This window comes from Malurus melanocephalus, unplaced genomic scaffold (genome assembly GCF_030028575.1).
Source record: "Malurus melanocephalus ecotype Western Australia unplaced genomic scaffold, MMel_1.1 scaffold_290, whole genome shotgun sequence".
NCBI lineage: Eukaryota > Metazoa > Chordata > Aves > Passeriformes > Maluridae > Malurus > Malurus melanocephalus.
This window is the reverse complement of record NW_026623522.1, coordinates 668,923-679,481: the sequence shown is the minus strand read 5'-3', so window position 1 is coordinate 679,481 and position 10,559 is coordinate 668,923. Positions and strand designations below refer to the sequence as shown.

The following is a 10,559-nucleotide window of genomic DNA, read 5'->3' as shown; positions in this document are numbered from 1 at the left end:
GGTCCTAGCAAGATGTTGGTACCAAAAAAGCTAGAAGCAATGGAAAGGAGGAGAAAATACTGAACACACATATTGATAATATATGGTGTGAGCTAGCACTTGCTTATCTAATGCTGTGATGCACAGATAAACAGACAAACAATCAAGGCAGCATATGCTCACTGATTGAAATAAATAATCAAGGATGAACAAGGATAAATCACACTTCCACATCAAAGTTGTGAAAAACTCGTACTGTATGTTTTGCCTGATTTTCTGCCAGAATTCTCAGTTTTCTATTTCAAGAGAAGTTGCAATAAAACAGACTTCATTCTCCATGCGATGATATATTTAAATCAGACCTGCTGGTTTGGTTTTTTCAGAACACTGGCAAATTTTCTACTACTTCAGTTAAATTCCAGTGTACTGTAGAGAAGTCCCTTGTCACATATATAACAAAACGGAAAGAGACACCAAATAATTAACTTATTATTACAGACAGAAATGCGAAGAATCTTGCCCTGTGTAGTCAGCACTGCCTTGTAGTTTTGATGAAGTTCATGTTTGACTGAACCAGTGAATAATCTTTTCAACTAATTACTGTTCTAGTGCCTGCCTGCTTCCAAGTACTTTTCATTCCTTAAAAATCTCTTGTTTACAACCATTTCCCTGTTCGGTTTCTGGAGAACAAAAAGGAAAAAGGCTTTATTCTGTTGGTTAGGTCTAGATCACATGTACAAAGGAGAAGAGAGATTCTGCTACACTTTATTCAATATGATGTTACAAGAAAACAACAGTTACAGCTGACAAACCATTACATCTTTCATAATACAGACAAATTACAAGGTGTAACAAATAATGCGACATTTATTTTACTGTACTGCTTACTATGCTGTTCTTCTGAAGTATATATATATTTAATTACATTAACATTGTTTCCATGTACCAGCCCTCCCCTTTTTTATTTGTTAAAAAAAGAACACCTCTTAGTGCACCATACAAAAATCCGCATGGAAGCTGGCAAGCAGGAATTTTGTATGCAGCACCATTGAAATGTATTTTGGGGGATGGGAATTAKTAGTGCATCCTTTACTTTTAGATTTTTTGCTTATGTAAAAAATGCAAGGCAGTAACATACAGTCACTCCACCTAAATGCTGGTAGAGGAGAGTATTGTTATTCTCAGTAATGCAACCTAATTCTGTTTATATGGGGTATCTGCATTTTGCTCCCCAGTCTGTACAGCCTAAACCTTTTATATAACAAAGATTACAAACCCAGTAATATTCACAGATGAATATTTTGTATATGAGCATATCAGAGCATTTAACTACACATTTGGTTGTGTGCACTGACACAGGGGTGTACATCACCCACCAATCCACAGAGATTTATTTATTTATYTTAATTTTTCTGCCTAGGGGTCTGAAGTGCAGAACCCCTACATGCCAATGAGAAAGCAAACCTCCCTGTGCCTCTGTCTACTGCAGATGGAATTTACTGCAGATTTTTGTACTGATGACTTGTCCTAAGACATGGTTCTGATTAAAAATAAGAGTGAGAATTAAAAGGAMCCAACTGATCCAGGACACCATACAGTAATGTAATGTCAGAACTATTGGAGTGTCCTGTCTGGGTGGTGCCTGCTGGGTGTGGATTAGAGCTGCTCTGAACCCAGCAGGAGAGAGGACTGAACCATCTCCAGCTGGTTGACTTGTAAAGTCAGGTTCTGTGAACTTGAACTTGTAAGGACTGTCTGTATCATGCAGACCATCTCTATCACCATCTTCCCTTCCCCCTTCACTTAGTATCAGATCCCATACAGAGTCAGAACATACCCTCCCCCTTTTATCTGCCTGCTGTATCTGCTGCCCTGTGGCTGCTCTCCCATCTTGCAGCAAAGCCACATCCTCTCAAGTATCACCAGGAAAGATCTACGGGGTCTCAGCCAAGTGGTAGGAATATTCAAGTTATGCTGCTGCTGGCTACTGACTGAGCAAGTCCCACAGTTTCTCCAGGACTGTGCCCCAGAGACTACTGGTCACTAAAGCCAACTGTTGACTGCTGACAATGTGGAATGCCATGTTCTAGGCACCCACAGCACATCTGGAAGGCTGGGCTACTTCTTGACTYTGAAGATTCTTTGGGGAACTGACTTGGGAAGGATGAGAAGAATAGAGAGTAACACTACTCATCTTTGCTGAAGCTGTCTCAAGAGCATTGATGGGGTTTAAACAGTCCATTCTGTGAAAACAGCTGGAGAGGTGGGCAGCTGTCTGGGGGTCCTAAATGATGGGTGTCAGTTGAGCTAACCATGCAGGTAAGGGCTCTGCTGGAAGGGAGAAGAGGAAAGTAAGACTGTATTTTCAGCTGTTAGTTCCCTGGACAAAGGAGCTTCTACTTTCTCAAAAAAMCCTTGATATTTCCCAGCAGATTTGATATTCCAGAAGATTAATTTACAGTGCTCATGTGAAAAGCACCATCCTGCTGAGCCTAGGTCTCCTCAGTGCCTGGAGAACATCCCCAGTGCCCTGAGCCTCCTTGGGAGAGCAGCAAAACCAAGACACCACAGACAGTTGGGGTGCCTGGAAAGTAGGGGCAGAACTAAGAGACCCTGGTCACTCCTTATTGATCAGCAGCTGAGATAACCTCATTACTGCTGAAGATCAAGTTGCTATTTAGAAACCTAGATAYTTATGAACTTACCTTCAGGCAATTAATTGGGTTTGAAGATTTTTGGACCAATTTTATTTCAGTGGTTGCTTAAAAGTGGGAATGGGACAGAGAAGATAATCTCACGCGCACATGTGTGTTCACACGCACCCACCCACACACACACACACACACCCCTTAAGCAAACACTGTGTGAGTCACTATGGATAGTAATGTGCTAGGCTTGTGGGAACAGTTGGGGAATTACTCTCTATATTAAACCTTCAGATGGTTAGATGAGCAGTATAATTGCTTGCCTTCAAATTTAAGGTGTCAAGTAGAAGCATCTATGAAACTACCCTTATATTCCTAATCAAAATGTCTGTTACATTTTCAAAAATTCTTCAGATTTTGCAGCAAGTTTTTTTTTTTTTCTAAAAATAGCTAATTTTAATCATCAAACTGCACACRATTTAAGTAGCAAAGATAATGTATAAAAGACTTTTCTCTTACAAAACAAAAAAGAAACATGAAACCCAAACAAACCACGTCTAAGGCAGTTTCAGTGTGTGATAAATTCAGAAGTTCAGTGGTCACTTTTCCCCTTATAAACACTGGGGGAAAACTGTACTAAGTTCTAAATAGGATTGTGACTGAAAGTGGCTTTCAGATGGCTTTTAGCAGATCCTGAAACAGAGATGTCATTGGGGAAAATGGTCTTTTAATGGCTGTGCAAATATTGAGAATATTTCCATGGTTCACTTCTTTGAAAGTGTAGACTCCTGTCCTAGTTCATTAAGAGACCTTTTGTAGCTACTTGTGCATTCAAGGATTTGCCTTATTGGGTGTCTTTTTCCTATTAAACACTGTTGGAGTTTAATAAGATGGCAGTAGCACAAATCCTTTCCCTCCTTTTAAACACTGAAAGCTAACCAAAGCGTTACCACACTTCCTTAAAATGTAATTCAATGCATCCAGCAAGCAAAGGATRTCAAATTTATGTGTAGAATAATATTGCCTAGCAAGTGTTTCTGTCCAAGCAGGACTATAACTCAACAGTGATTTTTGCACCATACCCTGTCCTCTCTGAATGCAAAACATTGTAAAGAGGGCAGATTTTTCACACCCCTGAACACAATGCTCTCCCCAGCCAAAATGTACCAGGGGTTTCCTTTTCTAAAATCACACACACAACTTAGTTTCTTGCAAAGTTTGCATTTGAATGATTCATTCAGAAAACCTATCTAAAGACTAAGGATCACATAGTGCCTTCCAATCAGCTCAGAATACCTATGGAAAATAACTCAAAAGGTGCTTTGGTGTGAAACAGCAAACAGTCTGGGATGAGAAGAATTCTCCACCTTGCTTTGTACGTGGCAAAGTAAACACAGCTAGATTTAATGGCTCATTCAACGTAATTTTTTCCGTACCTCAGTATCTGCCATGAATTAAACAGAACATTTTCATCTCTGTTTTCAAGAAAATATTCCAAAAGATAACTGGTGAGGAAAAACATAGAGATGTTAGCCAAGACCCATAAAAGAAAGATATATTCTTGAAGGGAATAAAACCATAAAGAATTCATATATCTGTCAGCTGCATACATCTCATCATTTTTGCTTTGTCCTTCTCACAGGCCTATTTTGAAAACTGGCATGCTACATAGCTTAAGCAGAGTAACCAAATTTAGAGTACTGAAGTAAACATGCAATTATTGCCATGTTTTTAAATTGATATGAATGGTCTGAGGGGATAATGAAAAAATAAATAACCCAACAACRCTTGAGGAAGAGTGGCAAGGTGCTGTAATTGTCAGCTGATCTGACAAGTTGGGCTTGCTCTGGGAAGAAATATTCCCACTTGAAATATTCCCTTCCCATTGGTTGCAAACGATGCACAACCCTCAAAGAAAACACACAGTCCTTTATGCCACTGTTGGCTCTTTGYGTACAGTTGTTACTGAAGTGTGAACACCAAATGTGTTGTCTGAAAGTATTTAAGACATTGCTGGTGGAAGCATTAAAATTCTTACAAAGATGCAGCACTGCAGTGGAAAATTGAACAAAATCAAACACAAAAGACTGAAAGAGTACATGCCATGTATCAGTAAGCAAAAGCTTAATCTTCACATAGTTCTCTGAAATCACAAGGTATCCAAATGCGTGCAAGGTTTTAAATAAATTGCAGGGGAAAACAGGGTCTTGCCAGCTTCAATTTTCTTTTGAGTGAAATCCACCATAGAGAAAGAAAGGAAACAGGCCGTGGTTCCTTCCTGGTGTTGGCCTCCTCATTAGGTTTTTGTTTCCCTCCTCCAACCTGGTAAATTTAATCCTGTAAGGAAACAATATAAATTATAGTAAGCCTCATGAATTGTATTTTAATTTTTTTTTTTACTTGGTAAAAGATAGGTTAGTCCAAAGCCAGTTATGAAGACACAAGCTCAGAGCAAAGGGCAGACTTCCAAAGCATGTTTAGAACTGGTACCTCAGGAAAATGAGCTTAAAACAGCAGTGTTTTCAGAGTGGTTGCCTAAGTGAGATATATTTATCCATATTCATGTGTCTCTGCCCCAAGAGCCAATTTTCAGAGGTGCCATTAGCATTGATATTCTCCATGGAAATTACAGACAGCCGTAAACAGACAGTCATTCTTATAAAAGTGGTCACTCCCCCTGAATGCAAAGGAAGGTTGCCAAAGAGCTTCAGGAGTTTACAACCTTTTTTGCCCCCTTTTCTTTTTGCCCCCTTTCTACCTACTGATCTCCACAACAATGCTTGCAACTAGTTTCTGAAAAGGTCTCCTCAGGTTTCCTTCCCAAGAGTTGTTTGAGGTACCCTGGGGCAAATTACAAACATTCTGGAAACATAACCAGGTTATGGAGCTTCTTGGTGTTCTGTGTTTAAAYGTATTCACCYCCATCTCAGTRTRTTTTTATTAYTGGGCAGATAACTAAAACCTCTCCTTTCAAATACAAAAATAAACACTATCAATAGCTTCACTGATGTTGTTTTTCACTCTACTGATGTAGCAKCTCAGAGCAATGGCTGGACTTGCCAGAAGGTATCCTGATATTTTTGAGGTTTACACAAAACAGGAGGGAGGCTGAGAATGTGAGACAACAAAACAAAACATCCAATAACTGCAAAAAAAGTCATGTGAAGGCTGAATGAAGGCTAGATGAACTGAAGTCACTGAAAAGATTTTMTAATTAACATATTCAACTCTTAATGAATGTCCAAGTTGAATTCCATGCCAAGTACTAAAGTGAAACTTTCTGAGAAATTCTGAAAATATATTTGTTAAGTTCTCCAAGACTAGAACTACAGACTTGATACAGTTTTAAAATGCAGTTGCAGGAAGACAGTCAGATGCGAAGGAATTTATTCACTTAAAAAAAAAAAAGAATGCTGAAATACTCATTGAGCATGGAACTGGTTTGTATTAGCATGTCCTAAAACTATTTAAATCAAACTGGATGCAGGTGCCAGTGAATCTAGTCTAGCCTTCATTTCAAAAGCAGGAGGAAAACAARGCATYGGTTTTGAATTGCAGTTTCAAGCARTGTTCAAGCACAACATTTWAATTGTGGCYTTCAACAAAACACCCCAATGTCAACACAACRTATTAACTTCTGTAATTTCCAGGGTTCCTGTCATGATTCTTGAGAGCTCTTCTTCTGTWCTTTAAACACCAGGATACCTGAATTGGATTAATAAAAGCCTATTCTTAAGCATCATGGGCCCTCTTGGAGCTTGGTCTTATCACCTCTAGAGTCCTTCTTGGGTTGTTTCCTAAATGCATCTGGAATTTGTGGGACTATCTATTCCACATGAAAGTCCCACTTTCCCCAGGGTCTAGAAGCTAGGCTGAAATGCCAATAAATCTTGTTTCAAGGGATACACTTGAGCTGATGCATTTAGTTTACCTTCAAAAGCTTAAAAAGAAAAATGTTCTGAACGTGCAGAGATTCATAACTGCTCGATAATGAAACACCACTGATAATATTCTCCAAATTCCAGATTTCCCTTCCTTCAAAAGCACATTTTAGGAATGGCCTCTTGGGAGCTCCTTCTTAGAGGGAAGCAAATAAACTCCCCAAGGTTCTTCCAACATTGAGCTTGCATTTGCCCCCAYTGCCAGCCACATTACAGCTGTGGAAATTGGGCCACAATTGGAAACAGGCAATTTGGAAGCCACATCTGCCCAGATCCTGAATAGCTGGCCTGATTTCAGGCTAAACCCTGATTACTGGAGTTCCAGAGACTGGCATAAGCAGCAGGGACATCTGAGACAGGTAACAAAATTATAGGGTCAGAATAGTCTCTGGATGGATGCTTTTCCAGTAGTTATCAAATTGCTCAGATTTGAGAATAGCTGCAATTAAATTAATTGCACARAACTTTTCCTTTCTATCAGTGGACCTCAGTACAATTTCTAAAGGAGGTTTGCATCTCACTTCTAGGATTATACTGTGATTTCCCAGTGACAATACAACATCTTCTGGTTTCAAGTTTGGCTCTGTAGGGAAAGCTRATGACACATTCTGCAGGGCAGGGCTTCAGCTTGTGAAATGGGGAATAACTTCATTAGAAGCTTAGCACTTCCAGAATCAAGMTCTAGAACATAAAGAGATTCTTTAGAAATTAATAAACTGAGAGCTGTCACCATATAATCTATGGAGAAAAAAAAAAGTCTATGTACACTGGCAGCTACTGCTAGCACCAGTACAGACTACAGGCAGAACAGTGAAGACTAAGAAGGGATAGCAGAGGTTACAGATTTCCTGCTCTGGCTCAGTGTAAGGCAGCTGAGTTTTATGATCACAACTCCACCAGCTCCAGCTTTGCTGAATCCTGTTATGCCACTGGTTTCCTGTGAAGCTTAGAGCCTGTGGTGGGCAATGCCACCCCCACCTTCTGCCCAGGCTCAAGATTTACATTAGATCACTGGAAAAGAACATGATTTGRTGCCACATTTTACCAATGGTTCTAGCTGGGGAAAGCTAGAAGACACAGTACAACTGGAACCAGGGAACAGTATGTGCTCTCAGTGTCTCTACAGATGTGTTGAAATGCACAGTCTGCTCGGTTTGGGAAGCCAGCCTGCATGGCAGACCCACTGCTCACACCAGTTCCCCACATGGCCAGGGTGTTCTGAGGCTGAGCACTCAGCTCTGCCTGCTGAGGTGTTTCCCCCGTGTATGAAATCCTACATGACCCAACAAGTGTGGTGGTTAGGAAGAGACAATGTTTGCATCTGAATCTCTAATTGGCTGAATGTTTATTGTCAATTCAAAAGTGGAGTCAACAGGTGCAATCCCTTCCCTGCCTCAGAGAGCCCTYGTGGAGTGCCAGCTTTCTCCTGTGCTCAGGAAGAAACTGGACACAGATAGACCACTTGTGAGAGAAGCATCGTAATCACTGTGCACTTTCTCTTCACATTTATTCTTGTTTAAGATAAGACATCAAATAAACACCTTTCCRAAACTGGAGAAAGAGGAGAGCATCTCTTTCTCCACAGCAGAAAATCCACAATAAAAAACCCAGAAAATTTTAGACTGGTGTGAAGCAATCTTTTTATTAAAAAAGCATTGTTTCTTCAGTGTGGATTTTGAACTGAAACATCAGTTTCAGTTAAGTTCATACAACAAAGACCCGAGGCAGAGCCCTCTACACAGTGCTGCTGYTCAGTTCCCAGATGGCTTAGTATTCCATGTTTGCATTTTTAAAGATATATTTTAGAAATATCCTTGCTTAGAATTTATACRTTTCCCTCATCATACAAATCAAAGTTTTGCCTGGTGACTTGGCAGATTATGTTTATGGCCTCTGGTCACAGCTTTGCTTATAAAATTGTAAATTGTTAAATGGAATATTTACAACTTGTGATTTCCCAAGAGCAAAATAGYGTTCTTTCATATCTTCTTAAAACCCAAAGCAAAACAACAAACCCCAAACAAACAAACAACAACAAASCCTGAAACATAACAGACTGCCTCAAAAATGAACTTTTTTCATACAGATTCTGGTTTTCATGACTTCTCTTCTAAACCTAATAGCTTTCTACAAGCAAGTTAATGATGTGTTTGAAATATTAAGTGATCTACATGAAGTGACCAATTTCTATGTTTGCTATCTAGAGAAATCTGCTGCTTCATACATTCTGTTTATCCCAGACCCCAAATGGGATAGAGTGTTAATCCACCTTAAAAACAGCAGATGCYAACTTGAGAATGGAGTAGCTGTTGATGTAACAATGGTTCTAGAAAGGGAATACCAAAGCTTGTCATTCAAACATTAACCATACTCTCAAGACATGAGGCAGTGGAGGGTAATTAAATCACAAATATTTTTCTATATTTTAATTAGCAAAATAATGTCCTTTCCTACAAAAAAGACATGTTCTTTTTGGCAGCATCAGCATCCTTCTCTAGGTACTTTTAATTTCTGTATAAATTATCATATCAGGTGGAGCTGTGCTCCTGCAGAGTCTTTAGCATGCAAAGCACACTCAGAGTGCAGGTCTATTTACGTGGCAGCTGATTTAGCATTATTATAAGAGTATTCCAGTATTAAAATAAAAATGTGATCTGGCAACTGGAGATRCTGTATTCTTTATGAGCTGAAACATGGAGGTATTTAAGATCATCAACAATAATACTCTTTCTGCTTCTCCCTCTACCACACATTCAGACACCACAGATACTGTTCATCCTCTCTGAAAAAAAAAAGTACAGTATTAACAGGTGACTTTTCCYACACCTTTTATTCCTACCTTTGTTAGAGGAGTCATTTAAAAAAGCCAACCAAACATTAGCAATACTATTTGCACTCCGATAATATCTACATGCAACTTGTTGCTATAAATATTAATTAATTGGATCACCAATACCCATAATGCAACTTTATTTTGACCTACATGCCCTATGAACTAGATATTTTTTGGATTCAATTTCCTTAAAACCAACTGTCAGCATCATGTGATGGAAGAGATGAAAAATGAAAATGAGCGTTCCTGCTGTGCAGGTGAGTGACCTGTGGGAGACAGCTCTGCCTGCTAGGATTTTTACACGTACCATCAGACACAGACCAATTGATTAGATCATCTCATACCTGCCACCAACTAGGCTCAAGAGACTAATTAGAGAGAGTACTGCCAGCACAGGCACCCCATTGACACCTAATTTGCTCAGCCAAAGCCTTTGGGGAGAATGTATTATCTCTGCAGCTGCACTTCATGCATTTCTGATTTGAGGCATAAGCAAGGAGTACTTCTTCACTCTTTTGAGCAAACTGGGTATATAAGCCCTTAAGTGCTAAATACAAGCAGACAAATTAAATCTAGCTGGCCACCATAAATCCTTTTCCCCCTTCAAATATATATACACATATACATGCACATTTTTTATTTTATTTCTATGTCTATAGTATATGTGCACAAATGCAAACATACAAATAATGTGTATGTATGAGTCTGAATGTGTGGAAAGTATGGGTACATAAAGACATTTCTATAAATATATGCTTTAAACTATGCAATTGTCACACTGTATAGTGTGCCTTCCTTCACAAGGAATTTTTACTTCTGTAAAATTGAAAAGTAATGCATKTGTTCTTATAGATGAAAAATAAATSATCTGCAGTGTTGTTAGCTCAGACTCAGAATTACCCCATGGACAAGGCTCAGTAGATTGATGCCTATAAAGTTGCTCTGCATATCTTCAGAGCTGCTAGTTCAAAGATTATTTCAGTATACAGCCTGGCTTTGTTGGAAGCTTTTCTTCAATGGACTGTACCTTGTTTGTGGTTTCCTGAGGAATACTGTTCACTAAGGCTAAATATAAGGTTACTTAAATTGCTTTCTGCTGGGCTTTAGTTTTATCTAGTTATCCATGCCCCAAAATACACAGGAGAGGCAAGACTTAAGGCT

The 10,559-nt window shown here is 39.1% G+C and overlaps 1 protein-coding gene across 1 annotated transcript in view; it reads right to left on the bottom strand.

Moving 5' to 3' along the window:
• Window positions 1–499: 499 nt before the first annotated feature.
• Window positions 500–10,559, bottom strand: part of CDK14 (cyclin dependent kinase 14) — a 310,018-nt gene continuing 299,958 nt past the window's right edge. The window contains exon 15 of the mRNA XM_057376776.1: window positions 500–4,961. The gene's annotated coding sequence lies outside the window, so the exon portion shown is untranslated. The remainder of the gene's footprint in view (window positions 4,962–10,559) is intronic.